Source organism: Nymphaea colorata, chromosome 4, assembly GCF_008831285.2.
Source record: "Nymphaea colorata isolate Beijing-Zhang1983 chromosome 4, ASM883128v2, whole genome shotgun sequence".
Lineage (NCBI taxonomy): Eukaryota > Viridiplantae > Streptophyta > Magnoliopsida > Nymphaeales > Nymphaeaceae > Nymphaea > Nymphaea colorata.
Window position 1 is genome coordinate 10,426,514 of NC_045141.1, and position 23,947 is coordinate 10,450,460.

The following is a 23,947-nucleotide window of genomic DNA, read 5'->3' on the forward strand; positions in this document are numbered from 1 at the left end:
TGCATAAATTAATCCTTGAATTTGGATCAGAAATTGCCAGAATGTCTTACGGTTCGCCGCATTTTGAAACAGAGATATATTTGATCAGAATCTCATTGGATTTGTTCAGACGAATAGATTTCCCAAGAGATGATCATCTGGGGGAACAAGGTTCGTTCTGGATGAAGTAGATCACGGGTGCGACAGGGAACTCAACAACAATGCATGGAAAGGCGGCAGAACAGGTGGCGGTTGGAAGTAAGGAATGACGGCTGATAGAGGACTATTTTGGCGACAATAATCGACCCAACAGAACTGCAATGCGACGAGGGGATCCACCTAAGTTGGTACCAGCGGTAAAAATGAGGCCGAAAAAACATGAACACTTCTAGCAAGATCCCTCCTTAATGCTCCAAACTTCTCACTACTCTTATCTCTGAATACTCTCTGATACCATGAGAAAGGAAGCGTGAGGGAAAGAGAGAAACGAGGGAGATGATGAGCCAAAAGTGATAATACATTCCATATACGTTTGAGTATTTATACATGTTAACAAACTGTGGGATATGTACAGATCCAAAAATCTTGGGATAGGAATGTTACAAATCTGAGTGTTACAACAAGGAAAGAAAAGATTATCTTGATCTTATCTTCCCTGAAAATCAGTTTGCTGATTTTCCTCTCCGATACTGACGGACCAAAGTAAGAACAACATGCATCCCAAAAATGAAATAAAATCTAAAAAATGAATATAAATCTTGCAATTAGATCGGGTATTCATATAAAGGATAAAATATGAAATACACCAAAAAAAGAACAAAAATAACACTTAGATCTAATTAACTCTATGGACTGTTGGGTAAGGAAAAGCTACCTAGACCATGAGTTCTATGTCGCACCTTTCTAAATTATGTGGTTTATTATCTTGTGAAATAAATGGTGAAGCAATCACATATGCAAAGTATGATTTAGAACCTAATTAAAGTCCTAGAAGTATACATTCCAAATAATTTACTGTCATACATAATATGTCTAAATTAAGTGAAACATTTAAAGAGCAATCCGGATCTAGCACCTTACGTGCACAAAATCTTGATCCAGTCACTAGAACGGATGATTTCCTAATCATTTAATGATCTACCTTTTGTTTCAATTCAAAAATAGGAATAAGACTATAAGGAAAAAACAAGCCTATACCAGTGATAAAATCACCACTGAAGTCACGAATTTGTGCCTAGATATGCTTACCATTATAACCATTTGGAATTGACAATTCTAGTGAATTTGGCATGGCCGTCATAGGTCCTTATACCAGCTTTTTGCTTAACCATTATAGAGTTATACCGGGGAAGTAGCATATACCAATGAAACTTTTCACTAGTATAAATAGATATATGGGGCAGACCATATTTTTTTACTTGATACAAATTAATACCCTCATCAATCTGGTCATATATTAGAAAATAATATGTTTCAATCGAAAAGAAACCAACTTTCATTTTCACAGGTTTAGTTGAAGAAAAAGGACATTGAACTTATGAAAGAAAAGAAAACAAGGGCATATGAAGCAAGGTCCATCCACAAGTACGGGAACTAACAACATAAAGGATAAAGTGCTCAGCATTTTGTGGAAGCAAAGAAATAGAAATTATAGTTGAAGACAAGGATGTTCAACAACAATACAGAGACAAAAGGGAAATCGATTAGCTTACTTTTAAAGCAAGAAATTCTTTTGTAAATCTAATACAAAATATTGGAACAGTTTTAATAGCTCATGATTTTCTGTAATCTTGTAAGTGCTACATATATATATATATATATATATATATATATATATATATATATATATATATATATATATATATATGCACTATTTATTAGTTAAACATTATTTGAAATTTTTTACCTTGGCAGTAGGTTTTTTGGGAACCAAACCACATAAAATATTCTCTTCTCCCTTTTCTAACCATTGTTTTACTTTATGCTATCAAAGCATCTCTACTGGTCATAATTTTTTTGTCTCCACGACCAGCTCTAACACACCTCATTATCTCAGTTTCCAACTTTTTTCTCTGAAGTTGAATCAAGGGAACTCTCTTTTGTGGAAGAAGCAAGTTAGTGGCTTATTGAAAGTCAATACTTACAAGGCTTCATCAATGGAAACATGCTTCATCAATGGAAACATGGTTGCTTCTCCTGAATTTGTTCAAGAAGATTTTGGTGAATCAGTTAAGATCTTGAAAATCCAGCGTATAAATACCTTGGAGAAATTCTGATTGGCTTCTCAAAGGGTAGATCACAAGTACACTTTCGGAAAGTGATCTTGGCCTCGACAATTCAAAAGAAATATGGAGTGCTCTTCTCAATGCCTTTGGTTGAGCTTCCTAGGAGCAAGAGTTGACCTTACACAACATTTGATTTCATTATGCAAGAATAATGACTCTTTTAATGATTACATTCTTAAGTTCAAAAATATATGTGGTGCCCTCTCAACCATTGCTGGATCAATTAAAGATGAAGCTCAAGTGTTTTGGCTTCTCCAAGGCCTTGAGAAGGAATATAAGGCATTTCTTGCAAGGATGATGCAACCTGTAGTGCCTTCATATGCATAAGCTATCCCTTGGCTACAAAGCTTTGATGTTCATCTTAAGATAACCTCCACTCCTTATGTCATTATGCATGCCAAAAAGGAGGATGTCGAAGAGGTAATGGTGGTCGCTTCTTTTATGGTCATGGCCATGGGTCTTACAATAATCCATAGAAGAAAGACACTTTGTCTGCTACTACAACTACACAGTCATCTACCCAAAATTTAGGTTCCAAAAATCTTGTCATTTGTCAAATTTATAGAACCATGAACTATACTACCATAAACTGCCTTGAGAGGTTCAATAATGCATATCAAGGAGAGGATGCTCATAAAGCCCTTGCCACCTTAACTATTTCTGATGGCCAGCAGTTGGATTGGTATGTTGATGCTGGTGCCTTTGCACATATGACCAATGGTCTTATTGAGCTTCATAACTTGAAAAGTTTTACCTGCCATGATTATGTTTGTATAGGAAATGGTAATATTTGCTAATTACTCACACCCTAGATGTCATTTTGTCTCCTAAGCACTTTAAATTCTTCTTTCAAATGTTCTATCCAAGATTTAAAGAATGAACTTCTTTTGGATAGCCAGCATACTTTTGCCTTCCCATATATTTTTGAATTCATCGCTAAATGTTGTTATAAAGGACAGGACAAAGAATCAAATAATGACACAAAGGAGTCAGCTAGATGGACTATGCACCCTTGGAGATGGTGCTTCTTCTATAGCCTTGTTCTCCAACATAATTCCGCAAACTACTAAAGAAGGGTGACAGCAAACACTTGAGCATCTGCATCTCGGTAATATTAGGCATCCTCAAGGTTTGCAGTTGATTCATATGTCATCCCAGTCAGGGACAGAGGGAGGAGGGCCTGCCTAGGCCGTGGCCCCACCCCAGCTAATTGAAAAAAAAAATACATTAAAAAAATTGAAAACTTTTAGTTGTGTAATGTATTTTTTGGATTCGAGATTAGCTTGGCCCTACCCGAATAAGTTCATTGGACCGTTTGCCCTGCTCCTGAAAAAAATCCTCACTCTGCCCCTGATCCCAATCAAATAAGAATTACTTTGCAGCTGTTGTTAGTTAGAAAATCCTCGTTGTCTTTCTTCCAATGAGCATGAAGTAGTAACAATGCTTTGTTTGAGAAAATTTATTCAGACTTGTGGGGACCTAATCCTATTTTATCTTATGATCAATTTAAAACTTATGTGATTTTGTGAATGATTATAGATGTTTCACATTGATGTATCCACTTAGACACAAGACTGATTTTTGTGGTTGTTTTGAGTATTTTATTAAATTTATTGATACTCAATTCAACAAAAGAATAAAAGTTTTCAGCCTGATATGGGGATGGAATATACCAATCATACATTTGTTGAATTACTTGCCAAGTTTGTTGTACAATAGTTTTTGTGTCCTCATATTAAAGCTCAAAATGATTTTTCTAAAAGGTGACATCAAAAATAGCAAGAACTTTGGTTGACCTTGCTCTTTCATGCTAATCTTCCCAAAAAGTTATCGTTTAAGGCATTTACTTCAGCCATCTTTCTTATTAATCACTTACCATTGGCAAACTTGTCCATATATCACCTTCTTTAAGACTATATAGATGGTACCCTGAATATTTCTTTCTTTGGAATTTTGCTTGTCGACGATTTCCATATTTGAGAGATTATACTCATACTAAATTTTAACCAATTGTTTGTCTTGTTTTTTTATTGGTTATAGTATTAATCACAAGGGTTATTTATGTTCTATCTTGCAATTGGGTGCATTTGTATTTTGAGGCTTGTTTTTTTTATGAAAACATATTCCCTTACAAAGATCCACCAGCTTATATATTCATAACAAAGAAGAGTAGGATTTCTATTGTTATTATGATATGTGGAATGAATCATGCTTAGTCCCACTAGGAGATGCTAATTCAAGCAAATCATTGGAGGTGGTTCAGCAACTATCTAGCCATGAGGTGTTGAACAACTTCAAACATCTAATAAAAGTAGCACTAAAGACAAGCATATACATAAGGTTGATATATCTGAGCCAAAACCTTCTATTGAGAATCGTGATGAGGTTTATAATTGTGAACCAAATCAAGAAGAGCACCTATCTTTGACTAAATCATCTGACAGTCATGAAGCTCCCATTTGGTCTATGACCCCACACAACCTCCGTGATATGAGTGCAACCATTCTTCACACTATGTTTGCAAGATAAACAAAGCCCTCTATTGCTTAAAACAGGCATCATGTGCTTGGTTCTCTCATTAAAATGTGTCTTTGATTGATTATGGTTGCCATAAAATGGTATATAATCTTGTTAAAGTGCATGTGATATTATTTATCAAAATCAAAAGGACATAGTCATATTATTGATTTATGTAGACCATATGGTACTTACAAGCTACAAATCTCATTTGCAAGAGGAGTTGGTTCCAAGCTTGAAAAGGAATTTCTAATCATGGGTCTAGTGTAACTTAACTATTTTCTAGTAGTGGAGGTGCATTAGTATTCTAAAAGTATTTCTCTCTCGCAATCCAAATATGCAAGGACATATTATAGGCTGGAAAAATTCTGGATTAAAATATGCATATGAGTTCAAAATTGCTGCCATTGAGGGAGATAAATATTTTGAGGATCCTACTCTTTAGCAAAAAATTGTCTGATCACTGCAAAATTTGACTTTGACAAGGCTGGATACATTATTCTTAGTCAATTTTGTTAGTCAGTTCCAATGTCGTCCTCTTTGTGAAATTTTCCAACTAGTGGAAATAATTCTTCATTACATCAAAGGAGGCATTGGTTGTGGACTTGAAATATTATATCAAAGCTCTCTCTTGGTTTATGCTTTCTCTTATTCTCATTGAGTAAGCTACCATTTTTTCAACCGACCCACCACCAGATTTTGTATATTTCTTGGAGCTAACCATATGTCTTGGATTGCCCAAAAATAAACCACAGTTGCTTGTTCCAGTGAAGAAGCAGAGTACCATGTAGTGGCATCCACTGTGGATGAGCTTCAAACATCCCTGCATATAGGTCACTACCATGCCTACTGTTTTCTATGATATTTTTTGTGTCATTCACATGATTGTTGATCCAATCTTTCATGACCATACCAAGCACATCCAAACTGATTACCATTTCATGCGAGAAAATGTGAACTTTACATTAAATACGTCACTCAAATTCACAGTTCGTAGATCTCTTCACAAAGCCTTAAGGAAGGCTAAGTTTCAACAATTAAGGGGCAAACTTGGCCCGGCTTCTATACCTAGAATAGTTTTGCGGGTGGTTGAATCGAATAATGCTAGGGCAATGGCTACAATTGCCAATTAGGTTGATAACCATCAAGTGCATATGATAGAAGGTCTAGCCACTAGAAAAGCAACTGAGCTGAAGGATAAAACAAACTCAACATTTTTATGGAAGATAATCTATTGCAAAAATATAGCAAGATTTTTCATAGCTCACAAGTTTTTGTAATCTTGTAAGTGCTATATATATGCACTTCTTCTACCAATGAAACATGATTGTGTGCCTGCTACCATGGACAAAAAATTCTTTGGAAATCAAATAACATTAAAAATTATCCTCTTTTTTCCTATTGTTATATTTCCATAAAATTGAAAGCTAAGTCTCACTAATGCTTTAATTTGTTATTCCTTTTCATTCTGCCTACTTGATTTTTCATTCAAAAGTTTAAGGTTGAACAAGATGCATTCACTATCCTACTTCATGGCATTTTCACAAAAACAAAATTCATTACATGTTGGTACCTGATGTGGTCATTCTTGTTTTTGTCCTTGTATTTTTAATTTAATAAATTAATCAATTGCCACATGATGAATAATATAATGAAAGTTATAATTCTCCAATTTCACATCCTTATATTGTAAAACCCTACTTTGAAAAGTTTAGTATCATATTGAAGATTGTAAGAGATCATCAAGGCTTATAAAGAGGGGTTGTCAAAATGGTTAGTTGTCCTAGTTTCTAGCCTTTTTTTATTAAAACTGAAGCTACTAGAGGGCAGGTTAGAATCCGACAAACCAAAAAAAGGCAAGAGGCAGGCTGGGACCTATCAGACTAAGGGCCCGAGTCCAGTATGGGAGAGGATTGAGTTGTTACAGAGTATGGTTCAACAGTTGGACCTGGGCTATCACATGTGCCGACTTGTATGCCTTAAGGGAGCTGGCTTTTAAGACCCCACTTTGAGAAGTTTAGTCTCATATTGAAGTTTGTGAGAGATCTTTAAGGACTTTTAAAGAGGGTTCTTAAAGTGGTTAATTGTCTTGCTTTCTAGTTATTTTTAAGCTGAGGCCCGGGCCTAATGCAAGAGTAGGCTGAATTGTTACACATAAAAGGTTTCTCCTCTTAGTTTCTTAAACTCTCTTCTTATTTATGGTTATGTTGGACCGAAAAAACAACTTGGTGAAGAGTGTGCGTAAGTAATTTGTTAGATCTTTCAAAACTAGATCCACCTATAATGGGAAGGATACAAAAATCACATATCAACTCAAATGAGTTGGTCAGCTACCTCATAAACTGACTACTAGTTAATGTGGTGGTTGCAGAAACAGATATAAAAAGGTAAAGAAAAGATGAAGGCAGATTAGAGAGACAGCAGGAGATTGTGTGAGAATCCTTCAACTGATCAGGATTGTGAAGGTAGAAGGTTATCCATTACATCAGAGTCATGCAGCAATTATCTTCTTTAGAATACTCTAAAGAAAATAAAGAGTTATGTCAATCTATTCTAATGCATAGATGTTGTAATATGAATATATGTATGGTTTGCATTATAGTGGTATCAAAGTAAGGTTTTTCTAGCTCGGCTCTGTAATTCGTGAGATTCCAGCAATGCTTGGTAAAAGCCATTGATCTCCTTGAATATTAGTTTGCCATCTACCATGTATAAAGGATTTTACATAGTTCATTGGGCATGACTAGATGTCCCTTGACTCAGTATAATGAGAAAATAAACAAGAACATCTAAATAGATACTAGGGAAGGGTTGTGGTCTTCCCATCATTGTCAGTTTAATAAGTCACCTATGAAAAGAGAGGGCTTGATGAAACAAATAACAAGTTTTGAGGGTCAGATGGCCATCTGTCCCTATTTGCATTTTATTGAAAAAATAAAAAATGGACTGGTTCTGTCAGTGGAGGGGTTATTGTCTTCTTCCATTAGTTGATTAAAAAAGAAAGAAGTGTAACAATCAGAATGGCTGCAATGGCAACCTCCCTCCCTGTTTGCGACTCCATTTTGGTGGACAATCAAGGAATGACTTAATGATAAGTGGTGATCATGCCGCTTTAACTTCTTTAAACCAAATGCCAAACAGAGTAGAAGAACAGGAATATGGACACCACTTTCTTTCTTGACACCGAAAGAAAAGACATTGATGCCATAAGAAATGTAGCTTTTATTTCTTTCTATGAGAGTTGATCAAGAGACTTACTGGTACACCAAATAGAAGACTCTACCACCTTTGATTGAACAAGCGATGTGTAGATGGCTGCAGTCTTTTTCTTTTTATACTGAGAATAGAGATGATGTAGTGTAGAAATTCAGTTCCCTCTTAAGGCATTTGGGTGGATTCCAACTCTTTCTTAAAGTTGTATATTTTTCTAAATTCCATACATTTTTGTGAGATATATATATAGAACTGCATGCAAAATTTTGGGTCCTAGTGCAAAAAATCACATTACAACATATCCTTGCTTCCATCGGCAAGAAGAAGAAATGTTGAACTTCGATCCTCATGCGGCAAAAAAGCACTTCTTTGAGATATATTTTGGCACAATAAATGATGTCAATTTGTGAACAACACTTGTGAAAATATAGAGGCATTCCTAAACAACTCATTGGTGTAGTTACGTTACAATTTAGAGGTCATTTCTTATTTTGCAGTATGCAAAGCCCACCTCTGAAATCAGTTTCCCTAGTGCCCTTGAACTCATCATGCAGGTACTTTTATGTGATTATTGGTTCCAGATGAGTGTTATTGCTACACTAATTTCACTTTCCTGCTAATGATGATTTAGCACTTGCCAGTGTAAAAGAAATGGCCTGCTGGTGTTGCATTTAGTGCTGATCACATCAAGGTTCAAGCAAATTTAGCTGCTATAGGCTTATCGCCATCTATGTGAGATTCGAATGTCATGCATGTAGACTGGATTCCGTGATATCATTCGCTTTCTAATTCCCTAATATGTCAATTTTTTTGTTTCCATCTTTCTTTGTTATTTGTTCTCTTGAAGAAACTGTTTTGCAATTTATTTAAGTTAAAAAGTGTTGAAATGTTTGTTGACCGTTCAAATCCAAAAAGTGAGATTATGGATGGTTCACATTGACTTTCTTTGTTTTGTTTTGTTGTCTTCTATATGCACATTTGGTGACGTATGCATATTTTTGTTGGAAGATATTGGTGCAACTGTATAAGAAATTTAAATTTTAAAAAGTTAACAGAGGCAACCAAAGAAATGTGCTACTTGTAATGGGATAGCTGACAATGAAAATTGAAATTGCTTTTCTTTTAACCTGTGTGCTTTTTGAGCAAGTATTCTATCACTCAGGATGGCTTAAGTCTTCAAGGAACTGGATGCAATTAAAGTGTCAATATGTAGTTTAGGGAGTGGACTTGTTTGACATGAAATCTTTGTAGACCATGCTTGGAATTTGGACTAAGAATGATTCTTAGCTTATGTTGTTTAGATGATTCAGGTTGTGCCCAAACAGTGTAAGATTAGTCATAACTAGCAGCTCATATATATTGCAGTTTGGATATTAACCTATGTAATTTCTGATTATATTTGTTAAAGAACATTGCATTTTTAATTGTAGAAAAAAAAGGTCTACTTACTGAATAAGCAGCATTTTTTAGACCATGTTGGCAATAACTTCCACCCTTACCAATAATGTGAGAGGCATTGCCAATAACATTATTGGCAACAGCTCACACCCTAAAGAATCGCTTTTCCCAATGCCACAAAGGGCAAGGCAACCTGGATTACCTCCTAGGGTGAAGGTCATTGCCAATAATGTTATTGGAAACAACTTTGTGGCTATTGGCAATTGCCAATAGTAATGTTTGTTGTAGTGGCAACTTTTTTTATTAGTCAAGTTGACTTCTACTAGTCTCATACTAGTTATCCTCATGTATGAATTTGAAATTACTTCAGATGAATAAGAATATAGTATTCCTTAATGGAGAATTGAATGAAGAAATTTGTATGGAACAACTCAATGGGTTTGCTGTAAAAAGGTTAAGAGCACAAAGTTTGCGAATTCAAGTAATCTATTTATGGGCTTAAGCAATTATCCAGGTTGTAGCACTTGAAATTTCATGGAACCATCATTTCAAATGATTTTGATATGATTGATGAAGACTGTTGCGTTTATATGAAATGATAAAAGGAAAAGTTTGTGATTCTTTCATTGTATGTTGATTATATACTATTAGCTAGTAGTGACATGGGGTTACCAAGATTAACCAAGGATTGGTTATCCATTCATTTTGAGACGAAGGACATGAGTGAAGCAGCATTCATTCTGGGTAGTGAAATTAAAAGAGATTGTTCAAAAAGACTTCTTTCTCCCTTATAAGTCAATACAAGTGAGTCTTAAAGCGATTTAATATGCAATACTACAATCTAGTTGATACTCCAATGAAAAAATGTGGTAGTATGTCAATAAAAATTTGTCTATAAACATCGGATGAAAAAAACCAAATGTCAAAAGTGCCTTATTCCAAAGTGGTTAGCAGTTTAATGCACTTGACTATGTGCTTGCAACCAGGCGTATTGAAAAATAAAGTGTCATGCAGTTGGTATGGTCAGTCAATACCAGTCAAACCCTATGTATGCTCCTTAGAAAACTGTTAAGAAAATCATGCGGTATTTGAAAATCATGCGTATATATGAAAATTTGGGAGGAGAACCCAATGAACTAAAATCCACATCTAGGTATGTTTTTCTGCTTTACTGTGATGCAATATCTTGGTGTAGCATAGCCCTGTCAACTATGAAAGCTGAATTTGTACCTAGATTTATAGCAGTGCAAGAAGGTGTTTGGTTGAGAAGGCTGGTTAAGCAAATTAAGATTGTCTTGAAGGCAAAGTAACTATCTATTATGACAATTAAGTGGCAATCATATATAAAAAGAATCTAGAGCTTTATACAAGAACCAATATATTGATTCTAAACGTAAGTACTAGCAAAATGTTGTCTAAAAAAAGTGTTGTTGAATTACATTCACATTAATGAAATGTTGGCTCATCTATTGACAAAGCTAGTTACTATTGATGTATTAGGATGACGGGACTCAATAGAATCTAAAGCTGAACTTTTGTGTGATAACTCCTCTTTTTAGCATAAGGTTGTGCTACATCTTGAAAACACCCACCCACACAAACTAATCACCTCATATGTTATGTGAGAGACAATCTAAGAAGAGATGAACAAGGCCTAGGGACTTTTACTAAAAAGTGAGGTGAGTTTTGTATATTGAGATGCCAATAAATTTGATATGAATTAATAAAATACACTTTGTATTGGTTATAACAACCTGACCGACTTGCAAGCTCAGGTTCCTTGTCCAGCGAATCCCAAGCCCCCTCCCCCTCCCCCAAAACAATTGGGGTTTCAACCCAAAAAAGGCTAGAAAATGGAATAATCTTTTACGAACCCTTGAAAATCTCTCACAATCTTCAATGTGAAAATAAAATTTTTGGGTGTTTTAAGACACATGCATCCCCTCCACGTGGATGGGACCTCAGGTTCGAGCGTTGAACCATGTTCTGATGCACTGCAATACCCTGACCTACTCTCGAGCTTGGGCTCCTGGTCAAGCAGATCCCAACCCGACCCTAGCAATTTGGGTTTCAACCCAAAGAAGGCTAGGAACTAGGAGGACCAACCATATCAACAACCTTTTTTCTAAGTCCTTGAGGATCTTTCACAATCGTCAACATGAGACTAAATTTATATATTAAAATTTTATATTGATTGGATCAAGTTGAGGTCTAACGGTAAAAATCATATGGCTGACATGATCACCTAAAATCTTGTAAATTTGGTTACCGGATCCAAGGGCTCCGATTGTCTTAGTTAGGCTGTGAGAGATATCTATGAGAACTCTAGTCAACTCTCTAGAAGAGATTAAACTTTTGAAGATCAGAGAAATTTAGTTATTTAGTGCATGCACAAATATCACAATGGTGAGACAGCTCTGTCGTAGTATGTATGTTATATCACGTATGTTAGCACTGATAGACAAAGTCAACCATGTGGGGAAAATGAAAGATGGTTCCTACTCTTTCATTGTGTGAGTTCCATGAACACTAGATTTAATGTCCATACCTATATCCATTTTTTTTGCTCTTATGGACTCTTAATCGTATTTTGGGATGATGAATTAGGTTGCTACGTTAGTGTGTGGTCTCAAAACTATGAATAGTTTGGTCAAATGAGGGAATATTTGGGAAAGCAGGTGGTTTTGATTTATCGAATACACATAGTTGAGGATGATTTTTATCACTTCATATATACTTATTATTTTCTGCCAAAATATTGAATCACCACAAAGAAATGCTAGATTCGAATAGTAAATAAACAAATAGTGGGGTTGACCTCAATCTAACTCAATTAGCATCATCATTGATGGATTAAATGTATTGAGACCAATGAACAAGAAAATTGATCTAGGCATAGCAGGCTATGTGTACAATTAAAGTGCACAGAATATTTTCTTTTTTCAGCTGAAACCACTGTGTTACACTACCCGTTACGCAGTTGGTTATTCATATCTATGCTCGCGGGCCAAAATATGTTATTCAAGGATAAATATTTGATATGCTCTAGGAGTATAAGAAATAGTATGCCCATCATGTGCAAGTGGGAGAATATTGGATCTTTTAGAACTGGATCAGCCCATGACGCCCAGGATCCAAAACCCACCTCAACACTCAAATGAGTTGCTTAACCACCTGCATAAACTAATCACTCTGTGGTGGTTACAAAAACATATACGCAAAGGTAGAGAAAAGATAGAGGCTGATTAGAGAGGGAGAGATTGTGTGAGAATCCTTGAAGTGATCAGAGTTGTGAAGGTAGAAGGTTCTCCATTATGTTAGACCGTAGTCCCTCTCAAGCACGGAATCATGCAATGACCATCTTCGTTAGAGAGGCATGTGAATTTGTCCCAATGAATAAATGTTATGATAGAGCACATATATGGTTTGCATTATCATTTTTTCTCATTCTTTTTCTTTTTCCTTTTTTTGGATAAACCATTTAACCTTTGATTTATGGCTTTGTGCACGATTGCTGTTGTTTTTCGCCTTTTGATTGATTAACAGAATCAGCTTGTTGCCAAATTAGTTGGTAATGGGAATTTCTCCTTTGATTGCCGTAATTGAGATTTACTTTACTGTGCCAACATGCTTTGTTTTGGATGTGTCGCAAATGGCCTTTTCGATCAAGTAAAATCTTATTTTCCTGCTGTGCTCGTTCTTGCTTTCCAGGCATCTCCAATGTTGATAGAGAGGTTCAAGGAACAGGAAGAAAATGTGAAGGATTGTTTCTGCCAACATTCAACGTAAGAAAATGCTGTATAACTTGTAGCTTCAGATCAAGAGTTGGTACCACATAGCTTCATATAAGAATATAAAAAAAACAGATACCGATTGTGTCCAACCTGCTGAAAAAATGGAAATAACAATCATGCACCCAGTGGAGGATAGCACACCGACGACAATCATGTCAAAGGCAATCCAAATAGGCAAAAGGGACGTATGCAGGCTTCGAAAAAGTTCCAACGCCAATCGGATCGAAGCTCACCCGCTCATCCCGTATAGGCACACATATATATGTGATGATTAGAAAAAACGTGGCAGGTAGGCCAGGGATAGAAACTGGACCCATTGATTTTTTGTTAAAATATAAACATCTTAGCATGTTTATAAAGATTATTTTGATATAAAACATGTTTTAATTCAAGCTGTTTTAAAGAAAAATGTTGATTTTTTTATTATCACGCCATGGGGGCTGCTCATTTTTTCTAATTATAAAAACACCATTAAAGTCTAACAAATGATCAACTTAGTACATGTTTTGCACCAACCCATTTTAAAGATCATATCAATAAGGTTAGATTGCAAAAAAAAAAGAAACAGCATTTTAAAAAACAAAATCAAGGGGCCTGATTTTTATCCCTGACCTAAGTGTCTGGTTTTTACCAATTTCTCTCTTTATCTCTCTCTCTTTATATATATATGTGTGTGTGTGTTTTGTGTGTGCACTTTGAGTGACTTTTTATGAAGTATTTTTCCGATTAATTTGAAGACTTTGCTTGTTTTGGTTTAATGTTTTTTGTGTTGGATGACTACCTAATTATTTGAAAGCTGCAGACTCTAATTATTTGCACGGCACACGGATTGAATGTGCCAAAGGAATCTGTTGATGATATCAAGGGCGCTGATGATATAAACGTTGAGATTTTTGTATTGGGATAATGTTTATTACTTTTCTAATCATGCTTGGTCTTAATCCAGTTTTGGGCTACCAGAAAGGAGAGCTGCAACCACACAGTTTTGTAGCATATATAGGATATATAAGCCATGCGGTTAATGAGGCATACCTCTAATTTTATTTAAAGGAAAAAAATATCAACACGACATTACTGCTACTAAATTTTGATATACAAAAAACTTGACCGACGAATGTTGATTGGTTCATGTTGCCTCCTTCACTGCCGCATCTTAGTTTCCTCACAGAAAAGAACCCAAATGGAAAATCCTTGCCTTGGTGTATGTACCTTACTCTAACCTGCATCAAAATCCAGCAGTGCTCTGTGATTGCACAATCGTTGTACATTGACTTTCCATTACCTAAATGCTTGAAAATGGTTGATGAATGACACTGTATGTGTACGTTACAGGATTTCATGAAAAATAAACGGTGAAGGGTCTTAGTTTAATTTCAAAAACTATGGTCACATTATGGTACATTTCAATAAACAAGCCAAGACCATGTGCTAAACTGCAGAAAAAAATTTCAAAAAATATTACCCTATGAAATATGACTGCGCAGAAGTTCACCTAAGCAACTTTCAACCATTGTCACATATATCGTGTACGGGTATTATACGGTAAAAAATTTCTCAAGTATAATACGACAAAGTTGTATATCTCGAAAATATCTCGTGAAAATGTCTTCAAATTTTTAAAAAATTTAAAATATTTAATAAATCTTGAAAATTATAAAAAAAATACAAAATAATAAAAAATACAAAAAAAACACATATAATGTGTTTTTTCATGTTTTTTATTTTCTGGCGTTTTTTAAAAAAGACACGTCTAATTGCCGCTTTATATGGCTGACTTATTTCTTAGGTATTGTACGTGTTTTTTTTTTCGAATAATGTGCATTTTATGTGACAATGGTTTCAACCAATTGAGAAAAGGTGATCATCTCACTGAACGCATGCAGGAAGCCTTCTCCAGTTACACTGTAAAGCTAGTCTCTTCTCGATGATACAAAATGAGAATGAAGTATGAGTACTATTATTTTCCAAAGGCTCTCCCATTGATATGCAAATGGGAATCTCTTTTCATGACGGGTGAACCCTTGCAGACCAATTATGTCTAATTGGCTACCTATGAGAGATAAACCTGAGGACAATTACCCACAACCTCCAATCCTCGACAATTGTCACTCGCTAGTCTTTTAAAAAATATGATTATCTGGTTCCTATATCACTAAAAAGCCCCCAGAAGGGTTAAGGCTAAGCAAAGCAAAATGGGTTTTTCATGAGATAGGACATGAGAATTACTAGCCTTACATGAGGTTTATAATGAGCAAGGAATTCGTCTAGCAGAAAGTGGAGCTTGTGTAAGTTACCCATTTTCTTCTCCCAATGATTTAAGCAAACATGATTCTCCCCAATTACTCACTTTAATGCTTCAAAAGGATTGAACTTAATATGTTAGTTTAATCATATGGCATCCAGTTCATGTCAAGGACAAAGCATCACAGCCCTAATCAAGAGCTGTTACGCATCATTCTCAGTGGATTAAGATGCACATGATCGCCTCGAGAGAATAGGGATACACATGGAAAGATATGGATGAACATGATCTTTGTTCCTAAAATCGGGTGTTGATAACTTACCAAAGATTGTAACGATGTCTTTCTTGTACTATATATACGTTCAAAGGGATCAATAGAAAAAAAAAAAAAAGTTCTCATGGTATCAGAGCATAGGGAAGACAGCAAAGTCCAACCGATTCCTTCCATGTCTAGAAGGCTGGCCTGCTGCAACTATATCTCGTTCCTCTGCTATGTCCCCAATTTATCTCAACAAGAGCAGAATGATGACCACGGAAGGGCCGGCGAACCAAGCGGCTCTGCCAGTACGGCACAGGAATTTTAGACCGCAGATGGTCGTCGCCGACGCTGCTTCTTTCCCTTTCTGAAAATCGGCGTCTGATCGAGCCGTTTAAGTCGGCTTTCCTTCTCCACGGCCTCAATTGCTTTCTTCTCGTCAATATCCTTCAGCACCTGTTTTTTTTCATCTTCAGCTTCATCTTGACAGAAGCCCTCCCTGCAACGGCAGGCTTCTTCGAAGGGGCGGCAGGTTTCGCAGGCTTCTCTGCGGCGGGCACCTTGAAGGAGTTCTCAATCTTCGCAGACTTGCCTTGAGAGACGAGCTTCCTCAATTGAACAAGAAGTAACTTGCGGAAGTTCAAGGGCAATTGGTCCTTTCTTTTGTCCTCCATGAACTTAGCAATCGCGTACTGGTTTGTTCTCTTTCTATCCTTCCTAGCATTGATCTGAGCGATATCAGCAGACGGAGCGGTGACGTCGGTGCTTTATGCGGGAGCCAATTTAAGAGAGAAACGTTGCCGAAAACTGAAACAGTAAATCTGCAGTTTCCACTATTTGATGGAAGGGTCTCCATTCTTGTTCGATGAGATGCAGACTATGATAAGAGCGACGTAGTGGCCAGGATTCGCTTTCATCGACGCTGCTAAAAAAAACCGACCGCGACCACTTATTCGTTTGGGTGCTGAACAGGACCCGTCATTAAGCTAGAAGGAACTATGGCAGACAAAGAGAGGAATATTGGCGACATCAACATCTCAGAAAATTCTCAGGTGATGACAGATTCCTTTTATTTACATCATTCTATAATCCCGGAAGTGTGTTGGTATCTCAAGCACTTAACGGTGACAATTAGGCCATTTGGAGTAGAGCCATGACAATGGCTTTGTCTGCCAAAAATAAATTAGGCTTCATAGATGGATCTATCAAAGAGCCAAATGAAGGAGATAGGAATCGTGCCTTATGGGTTAGATGCAATAATATGATTCTTTCATGGATTTTAAATTCTATTAGCAAAGAAATTGCTGCTAGTATTGCTTATGCTACTTCTGCTCAAGATGTATGGGAAGATTTGAAAAGTAGGTTTACTCAGAGTTTAGCCCCAAGAATATATCAACTGCAAAGTTCTATATGTCGACTTCAACAAGAGACTCTATCAGTCACCATGTACTACACAAAAATTAAGGCGCTATGGGATGAACTTAATTCTTATTCTCCCATACCGCCTTGTTCATGTGGTGCTATGAGAATTTACTCAGACCATATTCAAAGAGAAAGAATAATCCAATTCTTGATGGGGCTAAATGACTCGTATGGAGCAATGCAATTCGTGGTCAAATCTTACTTCTTGATCCATTGCCTAGCATTAACAAAGTTTATCAAGAGGAAAGACAACGTGAAGCAAGATTCACGTCGTCACATTCTGAGGCTGCTCTAGCAATCACTCGCAATTATAATAGAAAGACGGAAGCCCGTGATCAAGTCTTTCGGTTTAAACGAAATAATGGAGGACGTCAGAACAGGCCCATGTGCAGCTACTGTCATGGTACAGGACATATAAAGGAAAAGTGTTATAAGCTAAATGGCTATCCTCCAGGGCATCGGCTTTATGATCCCAATTTCAAGTCTTCCATGGTTGCAGCTATAACACAAAAAGTGACAGATCTTCATACTATCGATGGTGTTGGTAATGGTAGTCAAAGTAACACGGGAATTGTGCCTTCTTTCACTATGGACGAGTACCAGAAACTCTTGCCACTCGTTAAGGATCAAACTGCCTCAATCAACTTCGCAGGTAATATCTCTTCATGTAATCTCAACTGTACACCTTGGATTATAGATTCTGGAGCAAGTCGACATATTTGTGCCGACAACTCCATCCTCCAAAATCTGAAAACTTGTCATATACCCATAAACCTTCCAAATGGCAATATAATCCCTGTTCATCAAACCGGTGACGTTCACTTGTCTTCTTTTACTCTTGACAATACTTTGTGTGTTCCCTCTTTCAAAGTAAATTTGTTATCAGTTAGACAACTAACCAAGATACTAAACTGCTCAGTAACCTTTTTTCCCACACATTGTGTCTTGCAGGACCTGGCATCGAGGACGACGATTGGTCAGGGTGAAGAAAGAGGAGGACTATATGAATTTAAATCATTGGCGTCACCTACAAAATGTTTTGTCGTAACTTCATCTCCAGACCTATGGCATAGGCGATTTGGTCATCTTTCAACTTCTCGACTTCGGTTAGTTAGTTCTTATTTAGGGTTGAATTGCTACTTAAATAAAGATATTTGTTGCGATGCTTGTCATCGAGCAAAACAAACACGTTTGAAATTTGATTTAAGTGATATTTCTACTAAGGAGCCTTTTGAATTAATTCATTGTGACATTTGGGGTCCCTATTCACAGTCAACTCTTACCGGAGCACATTATTTCTTGAGTGTTGTGGATGATTTTACTCGTGTTACATGGATTTTTTTAATGAGACACAAACATGAAACATTATATCTTTTGAAAAAAAATTTTGCGTTGATAAAAAATCAATTTGGTGTCATCATTAAAAATGTGAGAACAAATAATGGTACCGAGTTTTTTTCTCATGAAATGCAATTCTTCCTCAATCAACAAGGTACCATTCACCAACATAGTTGTGTCGCTACACCCAGCAAAATGGAGTGGTAGAACGCAAACATCGTCATCTTCTTGAAGTAGCAAGGGCCCTCCGTTTTGAAGCAAATTTACCAATTCAGTTTTGGGGCGAATGTGTTTTAACGGCCACCTATCTTATTAATTGTATTCCTACACCTACACTGGGAGGCATAGCTCCATTTGAAAAATTATTTAAAAAAAAAACCATCCTTTGAACATCTACGTGTCTTTGGCTCTCTTTGCTATGTTACCAACAACAATCACAACAAAGGCAAATTCGACACTAGAGCGCATAAATGCATCTTTATTGGTTATCCTGAAGGACAGAAAGCATATAAGGTCTATGATTTAGAAAATAAGAGAGTTTTCACTAATCGGGACGTTGTTTTCTATGAAAATATTTTTCCATTCCAACAAGTCATGGAGGAAGAAAGATCGATTGTTTTGCCTATGCCAATAACCCAGAAAAGTATGGTTGGCCCATTCGATGAAGTGTCACCTACAGCTGATGTTAGTGAAGACCCGAGCATGTCTACAAGTAGTGAGACACATGTTCCACCTCATGATATACTTTTGCATGACATACAACTCATCAATAGAGAAACCATGCAATCAAACCAAGCCTTGGGATCTGAGCCAAATGAACACCTTAGAAGATCCTCTCGTCAAAAAAGGTCACCCACTTGGATGAAAGATTTTTATTGTTCTCTAATTTCGACATCTTTGATCAACGGCGACTCGATGGCAAATCCTGTAACAGGTACAAAGTATCCTCTCTCCAAGTTTACTTCTTTACATCGTTTCTCTTCTCAACACTCCATTTTTTTAGCCTCTATAGCCTCAATTTCTGAACCAGAATCCTATGAAGAGGCCAGTAAACTTAAAGAGTGGCGAGATGCCATGGACTTAGAAATAAGTGCATTACGGGACAATAAAACATGGACTTTGACTACTCTACCAACAGGCATCCAACCCATCGCTTGTAAATGGGTATACAAAGTAAAATTTCGGTCGGATGGATCCATCGAACGATACAAGGCTCGTCTGGTAGCAAAAGGATTTTCACAGAAAGAGGGATTAGATTACAATGAAACATTTGCGCTAGTCGCCAAAATGGTAACAGTTCGAACCCTCCTTTCCATCGTTGCTGCAAAAGGTTGGTTATTATATCAAATGGATGTAAATAATGTCTTCCTACATGGAAATTTGCTTGAGGAAGTGTATATGCAGGTACCACAAGGATACGGCCGTAAGGGGGAGAACTTAGTGTGTAAGCTTCACAAATCTCTCTACGGCCTTAAGCAGTCTCCAAGAAATTGGTTTCACAAGTTATCTATGGCGCTTAAGGAATTTGGGTTTATACAATCCAAAGCAGATCACACGCTATTTACTCTTAAACAAGGAGATGCCTTTTTGGCTGTTTTAGTATATGTGGATGACTTGATCATTGCCGATAATATGGAGGATTTTGTTGAAAAATTTAAGTCTTTCTTGTGCCAAAAGTTTCGCATGAAAGATCTTGGCAATCTTAAGTATTTTTTGGGGCTGAAAATTGCCCGGTCATCCGAAGGAATATACATTTCACAACAAAATTATGCACTCAACATTATAAATGAGGTCGGATTGTTAGGCGCAAAGCCAGCAGAAATTCCCATGGAGCAGAAACATGATCTGGATACTACTCAAAGTAAAGAAATGAAGGATCCGATGAAATATAGAAGACTGGTTGGACGTCTTATTTATTTGAGTATCATGAGACCAGATATTCAGTTTGCCGTTCATGTTCTAAGTCGTTTCATGCATGCACCAAAGGAATCACATTTTCAAGCTGCCTTGAGACTTGTCAGATTTATTAAAATGAATCCAGGACAGGGCATTTTATTGGGCAAAGAAAATAATTTTCAAGTTAGTGTATTTTGTGACTCAGATTGGGCAGCCTGTCATGAAACACGAAGATCCGTCACTGGCTATTGTGTTCTCCTTGGAGCATCTCTCATATCATGGAAAACAAAGAAACAGTCCACTGTGTCTCGCTCTTCTGCTGAGGCAGAATACCGAGCAATGGAAAATGCTGTTTGTGAGGTAACATGGTTAAAATATTTATTATCCGACTTAGGTGTCCAACACTCACAACCAGTAAATTTGTATTGCGGTAATCAAGCCGCAATACATATTGCAGCCAATCCAGTATTTCATGAACGCACCAAACATATTGACATTGATTGTCATGTAGTACGAGAAAAAATCAGTCAAGGTGAAATCAGAACATGCTATGTCAGAAGCAAAGAGCAGCTAGCTGATTTCTTTACCAAGGCGTTAGGCAAAGAGGCATTCAAACATTTGTTATCCAAACTGGGCGTAAAGAATCTTTATGCCTCAGTTTGAGGGGGAGTGTCAAGGATAAAGCATCACAGCCCTAATCAAGAGTTGTTACGCATCATTCTCAGTGGATTAAGATGCACATGATCGCCTCGAGAGAATAGGGATACACATGGAAAGATATGGATGAACATGATCTTTGTTCCTAAAATCGGGTGTTGATAACTTACCAAAGATTGTAACGATGCCTTTCTTGTACTATATATACGTTCAAAGGGATCAATAGAAAAAAAAAAAAAAAAAAAGTCCTCTCCAGCCTTCTCCGTTCTTCTCTAGTTTTCTCAGTTCATGACCACGTGCTGTAAAAGGTTGCAATGTGAATTGTTTTTGTTATGTCTCAGTCGACACTTTTTAGCTTTGCAACCAAGTTGAGGAACAATTGCTTCGCCGGTTTTTTTCCCACTTAGCCATCAAACACCGATAAATTTCTCCAGATGAATTTTTTCAAGTTCATCAAACATACCTCATTTTAAGATGAGGTGAAATTCCAACTCTTCCACCCTTTACCAAGGAAACATTTCCCTAGTGAAATTTCACCTCTAAATCAAGGGGAATAAACAAATGCCCCCGTAAGGATTTACTATCTTTCTAGAAAACCACAGTGGCCAAAAAGATAAAAATTTGGTCTTTCCATTTAATCCACATGAGGACCATAAAAACGCGCTCCTAAATATAGTCACAAACACTGTAAAATTTTGGAAAAGTTAAAAAATCTTAAAAATTATGGAAATATCTAAGAAATCAGCTGATTCAAGTTTTGTTGAATACATGTAGGAGAGGAAGATCAATTTGTCACTGCACTATGCTCATATTTACTGCCGGCAAAGTTGAATCCCCAAAAAGAGATGCTTGATTCAATAGTAAATATAAAGCACAATATGATATGAGGCCTCAATCCAACACATTTAGCATTATCAAGTGAAGAGGGATGGAATGTCTTGAAACTCCTGTGGATGAATTTTTGATCCAGTGCACAACAAGTTATTCTTGATGCATACGAGTGCACAACAATTTTTTTTATGCAGGATATGTCAATGTGTTGCTCTAATCGGTACACAGTTGGACAAGTTTACCATACTCAAAGGTCGCACGATCCTATCGTTAATTTGTTGAATAACAATGTAGAGAAATCTTCTTGTCTCCTTCGCGACCTGTCACGTGCGAGTGAGAGAATGTTGGACTTCGGGTCTTGGTCTTGGTCCCCTCATGATAGGCAGGATCCATAGCGCACCTCGCCAGCAATGTGAGCAATTGCTGTTTTCTATTTGAAAACGTAAATATTAATGAGAAAAGTAGAAGTGTGTGTAGTGAGGATGGCAATCGACACATATGGAAATATATTCAAGCTAAGAGTGAAATGGAAAGGGTTGTTGGTTGATTGCGATAAGGAGCGTGGATTTGGGCGTTCTCCATACTGTGAGTGTGTCATCCCTATCAAGGCTTCGGAGTTGGTCTTCATCCGCTGCGTTTCTGAGGCAACCAAACTAATCGGCGGTTTGAAATAGAAAGTATCTTTCTGTTATCCACGACAAGGTTATCATAATATTTCATTCCTTTTGAATTCCTTGTTTCCCTACTCATAACTACTTTTAATTGGTGGACGATGTAGTTAGGCTAAACGGCTGACTTTTTAATTTGTTATCAACGTGAGTTATTTGACATCTTTCTGCATCATGTCCATCTTTGTCTTCACCAACATTATTTATACTTTCCATTAGTAGCATGCGTGAGACTTGTGGTTAATCATGACAATCTGCAATGGTGAACCTGCTACAACTTCGGCACATAAATCACTTGCAGTGAGTGGTTTATCGAACATATCAGCCACTTGAAGATGTAGGAGAATGGAGCAGAGAGAGCCACCGAAAGAAAAAAAAGAGGGGAGAGTTGAGGCATTTCGAGATTTTTCAAAAAGAAATGTCTTTGTAGAGGCACTCCTCTTTTTTACTGATGGAGACTATTCTGGTCATCATTCACTTTTGAAAATTGTGCACCAAGGAGGATGGGGGAGGTGCATAGAACCAGTTTTTAATGGAGCGAGTGATAGTTAAGTAATGGTTGTGCAACATTGCCCCAAATGAAATGATAATTGATCTCTAAATGTTCTGATTGATTATGAAAAACAGTTGATGAAAAACATGATTAACAATCATGGATAGTGTTGGCATACATATTATCACAATAAAGAGTGGGAAGCTAATCCATATAATTAAATGCAACCTCATGAAGAACAAAAAGCAAGTGCTAAAGCTCGATTATTCAGCCTTTCAGCAAGTTGCATCTTAGTGCTCTAGGAGACGTAAACCCTAACAAGATAAATGCAATATCCAGCAGTAGAGAGATAGAATAGTAGCCAACCCTATTGAAATATGAAAACCCATATAAAACAAGAGAATTATTGAGAATAAACTTAATGTCATACGGTAAGGTTACCTTCATATAGCTAATTTTTTGTTTCACCAACTGTAATCAAGAAAAAACCTTGTTATATGTAAGCATACAATGTCACTAGTCCTGCAACAAAATGCAATTTCTTTTTCAATGAGAACTGCCACATACAACAAGAAAAGTCGTCAATCAAAACAAAACACTATTTAAGAACTTGCAATGAGTAACAGGAGACAGCCCCTGTACAAGGATCGTAGTAAACCTTAACAATAGGTATGAAATAGATGTATTTAGACAAAGGGGAAAGCTTGGTTCACTTAGCAATCAGACAACCGGAATATAGTCCTTTAATCCAATGTTAATCGAAGTTGGGTTCCTTCTCTTGCATAATATTTGAACGAGTTCCATATTGGCATGCCCCAACCACTGATGCCATGTTGTTCCATGGGTTGTCCGGTGCCTTATTGGAAGAAGATTTCCTTCCTTGATGGCTAAAGAATGTTTAGATTTCCATTTCCACACCCCTAGTTATTAGTGTTTTTGAGTTTTCCCATCCTTCACT